This window comes from Argopecten irradians, unplaced genomic scaffold, assembly GCF_041381155.1.
Source record: "Argopecten irradians isolate NY unplaced genomic scaffold, Ai_NY scaffold_0278, whole genome shotgun sequence".
Lineage (NCBI taxonomy): Eukaryota > Metazoa > Mollusca > Bivalvia > Pectinida > Pectinidae > Argopecten > Argopecten irradians.
The window spans coordinates 1-12,854 of record NW_027187745.1 but is presented as its reverse complement, the minus strand read 5'-3'; positions in this window follow the sequence as shown (position 1 = coordinate 12,854).

The window sequence follows — 12,854 nt, the reverse complement described above, 5'->3', positions numbered from 1 at the left end:
TATCAATACCAAATGTATAGGTCACATAGAAGAATATGTATAGTAGAAAGGTCACTGCTACAGCAGTTAATATTTGCAACGAGTGTATGGCTGTGTACATTGTATAAAGTTGAAATCCAGAATACTTGGATGATAGCCGGGATTATCTTTTGGAGATTTCAGTTGATTTTATCTTGTGTACCTTGTCATTAAGATATTTATTGATATTAAAGTATACCTAGTGTTGCTTACATTATAAGGATATATGGCTGAATTTGCTTTTAAAAAGAAAAATGTCCAGTAGCATTACAATGTTACAAATATTTATCGGCAGTATAGACATACAGCAGATTTACAGAAGATTTATAAGAGGCTTGGATTTAATTTGGTAAGTATTGGAGGAAATGAAGTCACTGGCATGGTATGAAAATACCTGTAAACTTCTTTTCTTAAAAAAGTTCAAACTAGCTAAGTTCCTCAACTGAAACATTGGCAACAAGAAATCTAGCTGGGAAAAGGTTACTGTCACTGCTTTTTACATGTGCAAAAATTATGTAACTGCCTATGAACAAGGATACATAAAAATATGGTTGTAGCTATAAAAAGGAAATATTCCCTGCAAAAAAAGATATTTCAACCTGAGATACCATAACTATGCAAATACTTGGTGTCAAGTTTTCTTCAACGATATTATTGCAAACTTGCTTTACAACAGCAAATTCAGCTATATTTTCCATATTTTTATGATAAGTATTTGTTGCCCTTGTGTATATTCCAATACATTAATTAATGTTATTAATTGTATTAAAAATAATCAAAAATAAGCACACATTATGATATCTTGTCTAAATTATATAATAAGCTGTTTCTTTACATTAAATGATATTCTTGTTTTTAGTTATTTCATTATTGTATAATGCCATATCATCCAATCACAGGACCACAGAACTTGTGTTTCTGGACCAGAACTAAAAATGAAGTGGGCAAAGAGGAGCCTCCGCATTAAGTTTGAGAAAAAACTTTCCAGTGATTTTCAAGAAATACCTATAACAAACTTCAGTTACCAAAATCAAAAGATGGCTTCCTGTTAGCCATTTTGTTTTTGGATTAGGCAAAATAAAATACATGTAGATTATTAGCTGTGTTTGTTTGATTAATTAACGTCCTATTATTAGCTATGGTCATGTAAGGACGACCTCCCATGTATGCAGTGTGTTGCGTGTATGTTGTGCGAGGTGCGTGTTTTGGGAGACTGCGGTATATTCATGTTGTGTCTTGTATAGTGGAACTGTTGCCCTTTTTATAGTGCTATATCACTGAAGCATGCCGCCGAAGACACCAAGCAGCACACCTCACCCGGTCACATTATACTGATAACGGGCGAACCACTATTGACCAAGGGAAACTTAATATTATGCTATGAAGTTTTAGGAAAAAATCCTGTCAGTATGTTTTAAGAAATAGAGATAACAAGAACTTTTAACAGACAGATGGACGAACGATGGACCATAGATGCAGAGTGATTTAGTGGCAGATTCAGAGAATTATATTTCCTATTGGAGGGGGGTCTATGACTGTAAAAAATGAGAAAAATGGAGAAAATACAAAAAAATTGAAGAAAATTATGAGGATGGCTGAGTTTCCTGAAGCCCAAAAAAACCCTGAATCACCACTTTGAACATCAAATGGTGGACTTAAAAGAATGGACAAATATTTGCATATTTACCAACCCTCCCAATTTGGGGGGTCCCTATTTTGGACCCCTAAATTTAGAAATATGAATGTCCTTAACTATCCTTATGTTCTAATATCTAACTTTTTTTTTCTGATCAATTTGGTTTGATTAGTTTTAACGTCCTACAGTACCCGAAGGGTGATTTGGGAGTAAATAGCTCCGCGGGCGAAAAATCGCTCGAGCTTTCGCTTGGAATTTGAGCGGGATCGCGGCGAGGTTGGAGCGGGATCGCGGCGGGACGGGAGGATGATCCATCGCTCACAGAGCGGATCCGCCCGCTGTCCTCCCCGCTCTACGAGCGGGTTCGCCCGCTCGTAGAGCGAGTTCGGCTGCTCGTTCCTAGAGCGGATTCGCCCGCTCATGGAGCGAGACCGCTCGCCCTCAGAGCGGATTCGCCCGCCGATCATATCTGTCTCGGAGCGGGAACAGTTACTAGTACGACATTTAAGCAGTTTCGAAAAGTCATGGCATGGTAAGTCTTATACAATGTATATCATTTTCTTTTTTCATATTCATAATCTATTTTAACAAAATGGAAAAGAATCGACAACAAGACTATATGTGCACATAAATGAATTGTTTACAGGAAGATGTTAGAATTACGCTGAATGTTCACGGTAATACAAATTCCTTTTGTAGTATCTTGTAGTTGAATAAGGTCATTGTGACATTTATTTGGAACAGACATATACAAGTACAGAGTGAAATATCGGGAAATCATATTATCTATTATACAAAATAACGATTCCGGAAGAATGAAAGAGCCTTTACTCTTACATCCATACCATGTACGTTTCAATTACGTAAGTGTAATTTAACAACGTGAAGTTAACGCGGAGACTTTCATGTACTTTGTATAGTTGCATTGCCAACCGTATACCGGGATCAAGGATTATGTTGTTTTGATTACACATGTCCCTGTTGATAATGACATTTTTTAAAAACAAGCTATAATTTTCAAATATATAGCAGAACAAAATACTCGGAAAACATATATAAATAGTCTTAAATCTGACATGGATTCCAAACGTACGTTGGTGAAATTACTCAATGATCAATAATCATGTGTACTACTTGGTACGCTTTATATTTTCTAATAAAACTAAATAGATCTATGCACAACTATCTGCATCTAGATTTTAACCCTTTAACAATTTTGTCCCAAAATTTAGCAGATGAATACATGTGTCATAATGACATTCACACGCTGATGGTCTTGCTTTTTATATCTTTATAATGACACAAACACGAATAAGCAGTGATTCCATGATCAGAATTAATAAACTGACCTCGTTGACATCATTTGGTTACTTCTGTCTGGCTTACGAGGTCTAAATCATAAAACAAAATTTCTAGTTTCATTTGTATTTTAAATCTTTTGATAGTCTATCTCTACCGGAAGTCACGGGGTATATAGGATTGAACCAGAAATATATATTTCGAACGCAGTTATATTGAAATCATCGGGAAAGGAAGACATTGTGACCGACATTATTATCCAGATATACATTTATGTACATGACGTATACACAATATCGCATAGTTAATTGATATTGCGTCATTAGTTTTAACTGATGATATTTTCAGCGATATACATGTAATTTCAAAGTTTCTCAGAAGCTCTTACCCTCTTTTGTCGTATAATTACCAACAGTTCTCCTATAGACGCAAGTATCACATTGTTCCAAACCTCTTACGATCGTGTTTCAGTGTTAGAATAAATAAACCATTTTGAGAATGTCGATATATGTTTATGGTCAGAAGAATAGAAGTTTTGACATTAGTTTGACAGCTGACAGAAACTGAGTTCAATAGGCCTTTGAACATATCATGTGTAGAAGTTTCTGAACATACATAAAATTTAAACATTCAAACGATTTTATTACAGCTTTATTACAAACCAGATTGGATGGATTATTAGGCAAATTTGTTTGAATTGTCTACGGTGTAGATATAGGTAAGTCATCACCAATATGTTGATGGTATTATAATGATAGGAAAGGACTTTTTCAGTAAATCACGAAAACATGCTTTTAAATTTAAAATATACGTATCATCTAAAGCCCACGGCGGCGTATTAGGGCCACTATGTCATTTTATTTATCTTATACATATAAGGTGTTATCTTGTACGTACATGTACAAGCCATAGATACTGAGTTGTACGTTCATGATACATGTACTTTCTTGTACGTATAATATATATATTAAGTTGTACGTACAAGATAAATAAAATGATATAATGGCCCTAATACAGATAGTATATATTTATACTATGCAAAAAGTATGCACAGAGCGGGCAATAAATTGATACTTTGATAATAAGGAAACAGACTATTCATGAATACGGGTTACTTTAATAATAAGCGATACAAATCCATTCTAAGCAGAAATCAGTTTGGATTAAACAAAACAATGAGAAGTAGAAATGTTTCCTTACTATTGATTTCGCATGTTGTTCATAATACAAGCTTACTAAGCACCTTACGGTGTTCCAAGCGCACGGCAGCCATATGCATTATACAGTGTCTAAATCTCGAATTTCGTCCAGTTTTCAGAGTCAAAAAGTTAGTATTTTGAATATTTTTTTCGTCAGATGTTTTGAGATTCACTTTATGATATGCAAAATAGTCAATTGATAGTTACATTTCATCATATTTTAAGCAACACTTTTAAGTATTTTAGGATTCTCGATACCATATGTAATGTGTTCTGGTTGGCATTTTCAACGATAAATAACTATTCAAACATAAACTTACATATGTATTCAGGCTCTTTAGAACGACATGAATATAAATGTTGAACAAGGAACTTGAGATATATGTTGTAACTATTAATATGTGGTCTGCACTAGCCTGCATACATATGTACGTATACGATTTTAAGTGCTTGGTTCATGTGAGGTCTCGAAATTGAATACGAAACTTACTATTCTAGTTTTATTCTAGCTTTGCTTTTTGCGTACAATAACCAAATAACTGGCCGCGTGCACGTGGTAGTCCTACCGCTCCAATGTTGCACTTTAAATTGTTCATCATTCACATCATATTCTCAGGTGTCCGGTGTAATTATGTAACATAGCCTTCACACCTGTACTACGCCCCAGGACAAGGCATGGGACAACCATTGACACGGGTGTGTATTTCACGGTTGGTTGATCAGACCTACCTGTGACATCCCTGTATGGACTCCCTTGTATACCTGTAAGGTTGGTATCCCAGTGGAATTGATATCAATCAATCGACTCAATCAAATTGTTTTATTTCATATAGAGATTTAGATAGCTATTTATACCATTTATGTCTCAAGAAATAATATATGTTTCTTATGTCTCGGATATAAGTGACCTACCTTACCTGGCAGAAAACAGCGAGTGTTCACAGTTCTTATCATGTAATCATGAGTAAATAATCAATGGTCTATCCTTTCGCAGAGATTTAGATAGTATACTATGTATGTCTCTGTCGTGGTGTAATATACCGAATGTAAAATGTGATTAACCTTGATTAATAATAGAACTCGGCTTATCTGCTTATGGAATTAAGTTTCCATCACCAACTTCATTTGATTGAAAACATAGCTTTTTTAACGTAGACCGTGTGTGTGCACAGTGGTCACTGTCGTTACTAGCAGTACTTAAAACTAAACCTGGTACTCATTCTTGAAAATTATTTTCTTCGTGTTGACATATAAAACTGGATAATAGTTAAGGCCATGACAACAGAGTCACCGACTGATGAGCGGGCATTGTTTTGATTGGTCGTAGTATCAGTTTGAGTGACACTTTCCAGGTACTTTGTTTTCCAGTTACAACCAGAGGATCAGCTCGCGTGTCACTCTTACCTGTATGGATGGAGATGGACCCCCTGTGGTCAGCGAAAGCTACAGGATGTTTCCCACGACTTCCAATTACCCATAATTATGTTGTTAATAAGTCGGTTAATGGTCAAGTGTTGTGACACCTGCGGATTGTAGTGGTCTATACAGTAGGCTAAAATACACATGTATAAGCAGTCTAAAGGCATCATCACCTTGTGCAGAGATTTTAATAATGAAATTATCATTATCTCTGCCTTGCGTAAACTTTTAAACATGCACGGCTCGGTATCTTTTTACTAGAAATCTAATCTCTGTTTTAACAAATTACTTAATTATCAAACTTCGAGAATATTCAATTTTCACTATGTAATTTAAAAGGAGAAGAATTCGGAAAAAAATGGTCATATTTAATCATCCATTTGAACATGTTTCTGTATATAATCAAGAACCAATTCAACATAACGAAAAGAAACAAAATATGTATATAATGTATTTCGTTGTTCAATACACGCAGATCATAGACAAAAATTAGGGCGGGGGGGTTAAAAAAAAAAAAAAAACTTGCGAGTTTGAATTATATAATACACAATTCATTTATAGTTGTAAACGTGTTTCTCTTCTTTTTAAGCAATCTTCAACAGTACATTTATTGGTCATATAGATTATCATCATTGGTTAAGAATTGGATACCGAAATCTAGCAACTATCAGAAATGTTAAATTCCTGACATTGTGCATTACATTTGCATTGTTCTTTCTCGACATGCCATTTGTAAATAATTTTGCAGTTTCTGGTATAAAAATACATATACATGTAACCAGAAACATATATCTTCATGTACAAATGCATACATGGGTGTTTCTGAAGTGCATACATGGGTGTTTCTGAAGTAAATACATGTAGTGCTTGATACACTTGTTACATTTGTATATGCATTATTTGCAATCGACAAAATTTGTAGAGAGAATTTTTTCAACATTGAAACTCAACTATCCGTTTTTGATACTTTCGTAGGTAGTGTTATAAACTATGCCTCGGAAATATGGGGTTTCCACCAAGCACCTGATGTCGAAAAAATACAAATTAGGTTTTGTAGAAAGTTGCTAGGAATTAGAAAGAGTGCTTGTAACAATTTTGTTTACAAAGAACTTGGGCGCTACCCTTTACACATCGTGCGAAAATAAAAATTTTTAAATATTGGATCAAACTCAAAAACACAGATAACTGTATACTTCAGGCAAGTTATGAAAATATGCTACAGAACGGCGATAGTTGGGTTCTGAGTATTAAAAATGAATTGTATAGAAGTGGACTAGGGTTCATATGGGAGTCTCCCAATGTTGATAACGTAACATATTTAAAAATAAAATACAGAATCTTGGACATTTTTCAACAAAAATGCCACGAATCTATAATTTCAAGTCCGAAAGGACATATTTTTCAACATTTAAATAATTCGTTTACCCTCCAAACTTATCTGATCAAAATGAGCAGCCGAGTCTATCAGAGAGAAGTCACTAAAATTAGGACATCTGCCCACTTACTCAATATCGAAAGTGGTCGTTTTAGGAATATTCAAAGAACTGAACGAAAATGCCATGTCTGCGATAAAAATGATATTGAAGATGAATTCCATTTTATACTTATTTGTCCTTTATACAATGATTTACGCCAACAATTAATCAAACTTTTCTATAGAAGAAACCCAAGTGTGTTTAAGTTAATCCAACTGTTATCTTCTGATAATGTAACAGAATTAAATAATTTGGGGAAATACATTTTCCGCGCGAACAAACGCCGAGCTGAATGTCTTGTGTTACAAAATGTACAGCCGTTAATTGCCATCCATGCCATTAATGCCCTATCTTTATCTATATTATTATTTCTATGTTATTGATCTATCTATATTTCATCATGTGTTTGTTTGTCACGCTCTCAAGGTTTTCACTCTCTTAATTGTTATGTTATGTATTTATATGATTTGTATAATCTGATTAGCGTTTGCTAAAGGAATAAAGAAATTGAAATTGAAATTGTATATGTTATGTACGAACGGTATATTTTACTGTAAACCAATGACATATAATTGTTTACGAATATGACATTATACGGCAATTACATGATGGTCCATCTATAACTTACCTGTGGACTGATATTTTGACACGTGATGTGTGCTAATCAACAAAGCGTGACAGGTCACTAAACACCCTTCTTACATAATCTGGTTAGCCCCCTAATTAGCCAGGGTTGACCACGCGTTTTAGTTACAGCAGTATACAGGTATAGAGATTAACGCAGCACGACATTGGCTATATTCGGAAGTATTCTGATTTCAATACTTGATATCTGCTATTGGTATAAGACATTGACATTTTCAGCCTCATTTTTTTCGTCTGATCCGTGTATGTTTTATTTTCAAGTAAAGACATTAATGAATGAACTTGAGCGAAATATCAACAAGTCGTCGGATGTACTGTATTATATGAAAGCTGAATTTATTTCATCAAAACCAAATTGGTCGAAAAAATACCACTCCTGATAAATTATAAATATTTGTGATATGACGGTTCTCAAAAACTTGTTATATAGAATTAGAACCGCCAAATTACAGTAGAATTAAATGACAAAGATATGTACTGGTGATTAGCAATATGATAATCGTGTACATGTATATGTAGTTCTAAACACCGCGGATATACTTATTATGTACATTTTACTGTGTATAATTATGCAGAGATGGCAATTCATCTACGATAGGTACATCAATATATGTATGGTATAAATCCCTATTTCCAAGTGTATTCCGAACTATATCTGTGATTGAGAATATATCAAACATGTATCGGACATGTACACAGGTATTTGTGCCTTACAAATCGATATTCAGATTCTTTATTTTGTTTAAGTGTAACAACTTATCGCAACATAATGCATAAGGTTAACACTTAGCCAACATTCTGAATATTTAGGTATACAGGTAAGGTATTTTGTTGGCCAATGGAGACTACGTGTGAAAGACAGAACAATAGGAGATAATTACAGGTGAGGCTATAGGCTGTTTCATGAAACTTTCAAGTTTTATAGGTATGTACTTTATGTGATACCCCACTTTATGTAAAGGGAAAAAAACCGCTTGATATTTTGTATTATATGTATTTTAAATAATAAACACACGTTGTATATCAGAATGCATACATCCAGTAGTAGATTTTGAATATAGCTGCTACTTTCAAATAATTTCATTTTTAATGAATATATATCATAATGGACACAAAAAGTTATTACATTTTGAACATAGCTACTACTTTAGAGTCTGTAGAGTCCTATTGACGTCACAGGTCAGGGCTCAAAGCTTGGGGCTTCAGGTGTGTTCTAAGAAAAGTCGCATTATCTCTAATACCGTAATGGAAATCGTACTTAGTCCATTCTAAATTTTATCCAATGGTGCGTTTTGCAAGTTTTATACATCAAACCATTCCGTGTACACTAAAACGGAGAGAGAGAAGTACGGAAGTGAAACAAAAAAATTAAAAATCAGTAAGATGATTATAACAATTATGTGTTACTTATTCCAGCTGTCTTTAGAAATTGCAAAAGTAAGAAATCTAAAACGAAAGTTGTATCTCATTAAATATACATAATCCTCTATCTTCAGCCAGCCTTCCGTATCAGGGTAAAAAATTGTACAGGTTTAGGTCGTTCATCGCAGTTGGTCCCGTCATTGATTGGCAATTTTTAACTGAAAAGCAATATAAGAAAACGGTGTTAGTTCCAGTACAAATTTATTTATAAGAAAAAAAAAAAAAAAAACCGTTCCAGAAAACAAATCGGCAAATAAAACCATTGTTCTCCCTTAAATAATTTTTCCTGCTGGTCCTAAGGGGACCGGGCTGACCCTAAAAGTTACTGGTCCTTACAAAGTTACACAATTCATCTCTTATAGCTTACATAATTACTAGCAAAGTAATAGTTTTACTAACAAAATATATACTGCATATCCGGATTAGTATCGTAGGCTTCTTAACAAAATTGGCCGAAAACCAGAATATTACCAAAATTTGTTTTGTACAGTTTGATCTTCAACCTTTCTTCAATTCTACTGCCATTTATGTTTTTTATATCTTCTATCTGGACCAAAAGTTGCCTGTCAAAGGACCAGCTACATTATACAAATTGTCTACCTGACTTTAAAATTGCCGGTCAAGGGCAGATGGACAGGCGTTAATTTTGAACGCTGAAAATAACGATCCCCGATGGCGTCTCCTCCGGCGTATCTGGATCCGTATCTGCACGAGAACGTAAATGTGCAAAGTATCGCATTTTAATAATGAGAATTATACAAAGAATGGTAATCGCATAAAATGTAAAAATTGAAATTATTTAATATTAGACGTTGCTTCTCATTCTATATTTCCAAGGGGACACAACAATTTCGTAAACCTAATTATATATATACATGTATATTTTAATCATCCTCATGATTAATTCTTATTATCTTACTTAGAACGACGAATTTCGTCGAACAAGTAGTTAAAACACCTTAAGATAAATGAACAAATAAATAAACAGTAATGATATTTTTTCTGGGTTTTGTCTTTTTCTTGCATAATGCATCCGAATGCGACATACATGTAGTGTGTATATCATGATATGATATGAGTGTATATGAGTGTAAGTTGCGGGTCGACGTCACGCACCAATAAGTCTCGTTATGGTTATTCTGAAAACGGGTTTTGAACAATCAACTAGATATTTTAGAAAGCGCGTGTTTTTAATTTTAATCCTCATTTCTTTGAACTTGATGATAATCATAACTTACAGTCCGCCCATACAAAACATGCTAGGTAAATATTACATGTACCTTATAAAATATGTGTTTTTAACTTCATATAATTGACAGATCGCCAGCTGTCAGTCAAGTCGCACATGACTTTGCATTTTGTATTGTGTGTGCTACGATGTATGCTCCGACATTGAAAAGAAACACGTGCGTTTGCGAGCACGAGACGTGTTTTTATATTACACATGGCGATCGGTCAATTCATTTTCAGTTTTACTTCTTTTACCCGTTTCGGTGTGACATAATTGTGTATGTGTGTGTTTTTTCCTTTTTTACTTCAAATTAGTGTCTCATAAGTCAGTTTGTGTGGATATCATTATCATAATATTTTTCATATGTACTAGTACTCTGATGAAAACTCGGTTATTTTTATGTGATTTTGATATGTGACACTCAAATAAAATAAAATGTACTGATACTCCAAGTGATCGCGTCTAGATCTTGAAAGGAGTACTCACTTCATTTTAGCGTGAACAATTGCAAAGTGAAAAATCGTTGCACTATTCTTTTGATAGTTGAGAATATTTTTCCTTTACATGACATATCACTATGCCATTCTCCAATAAACAGGGTTCATGGTACATCGTTTTAGCTAGTAACAGCAAAGATGGCGGTCCTACACTCTGAAAAATGATTATCAGCACTAGTAAAGAAGGTATCGAAAAAATGAATATAATGACAGGCACTTACCGTTTTGGCTGGAATATGCGAAGTTGGTATTTTTACATTGAACAGGCATATTCATCGTATTTTGTTTCCCCGCTGGTCGATTTCAGGTCTTTCCAGATAAATATATATTGCACAGTGAAGATATCGAGGACAAGTAACAACATCCAGTCAATTGTTTTATTTTTATCTTAGTGTCAAACAATTTGCATCGTATAAAACACTTCATACAAATAATATTTTCATCAAACGTTAGGTATGTCCAGCTAATGATGGCGTACTTAGACAATTTACATAATAAATAAACTACATACATATACATGTAATTACATGAAGCAAAGCATTCTATAACGTTGCATGGTAAAAGTAAATAAGGATTTTGAGAGGAATTCATCTGACATTAATTTGAATTGGTTAAAATATCTACTGTATATATTCTGAGTATAAACTAAAAGAGGCAATATCGTAAAAATATCATTCAGATGGTAAAAAATACCAGTTAGTTAAAGACATTTGAATTACAGGCCATATGCATATTGTTTGAATTTGTCTTCACAACCATTTGTATGTCATCATGCCAAAAACGGGTATTTTGATAAAAACGACGAAACTATAACGACACATTCTAATAATAGATCAGTATATATCAAATCTTGAATTAGTGTCAAATTTTGGAAAGACAACACATGGACATATACTGTATATATTATCAATAGTATATTTTATTAAATACTGAATAGGATTTATTCACAAAGCACGTGTTAACACATCATTCTATAACTGAATTCAGGATTGAGCAGTATTCACAAAGCACGTGTGTTAACATATATACTCACGTCATGCGATATTTTAATAACAATGGTTCTCTCATAGTTAGGTTGTGTAATGAGTAAGTTGCCTGAACATCTTATATGTAATGCTTAATTGTGAAACTGGTCAGTATTAATTGGTTCAGCGTGTTACTATGTTATGCAGTAGCTATCCCATGTATCAGATGTTTCAGGTGTTAGATATCATGGCCAAATACTGATCCCCATGCTCTCGTTGTTATGTTAATAAATAGAGCTGACCACTTATTGTTAGAAGAGAGAGGGAGAAACATAGAGGAGCACACACCTTGTGTGTGTTCCCATTTTGGGCCACATATATCAACAATGACTCTATGTAACAGTATGAAGTACCAAGTTAAAGAATAAAATGTCGACAAAAACATCAGAGTCAAATCATCATTTCAACGACAATTCTCAACGTTTAAGTACGGACCCAACAAACGAAGACTACATATACCTGATGGCCACCTTACAACCGCTAAATAATAACAACTTTTCACAAAACAAGATTCAAAAATCATTTTATTATACTGGCGCTGTGACGTGCGATGGGACCTGGGTTAAGCAGAAGGGCAGCACTTTATGAATACCAGACCATTGGACACTTCGCGGAGCTACTCCACTATATGATCACCAGCTACAAACAACACATCAACAACAAGTTTTTGACCAACAGCTACATTTCACTCCATTCTATGATCATCAGTGCCACAAGAACACAGAACACACTTGCAATAAGAATCTTCAAGGAACCAACGCTAATGACCACGACCACCATACACCAACCAGTAAGAAGACAGAAGAAAGAAGAAAGAAAATGAACTCTGTATAATAATTGTGATTTTTCTAATATTTTGGACATTTATCAGTGTTTTTGTGAGATATTGGAATTTAATGTTCGGTAATGTATTGTGTTTATTTACATATATTTACATCTTTTTTTTTTTTTAAATTTCTTAATTTCTTCTATCATCTATTTTTTATAA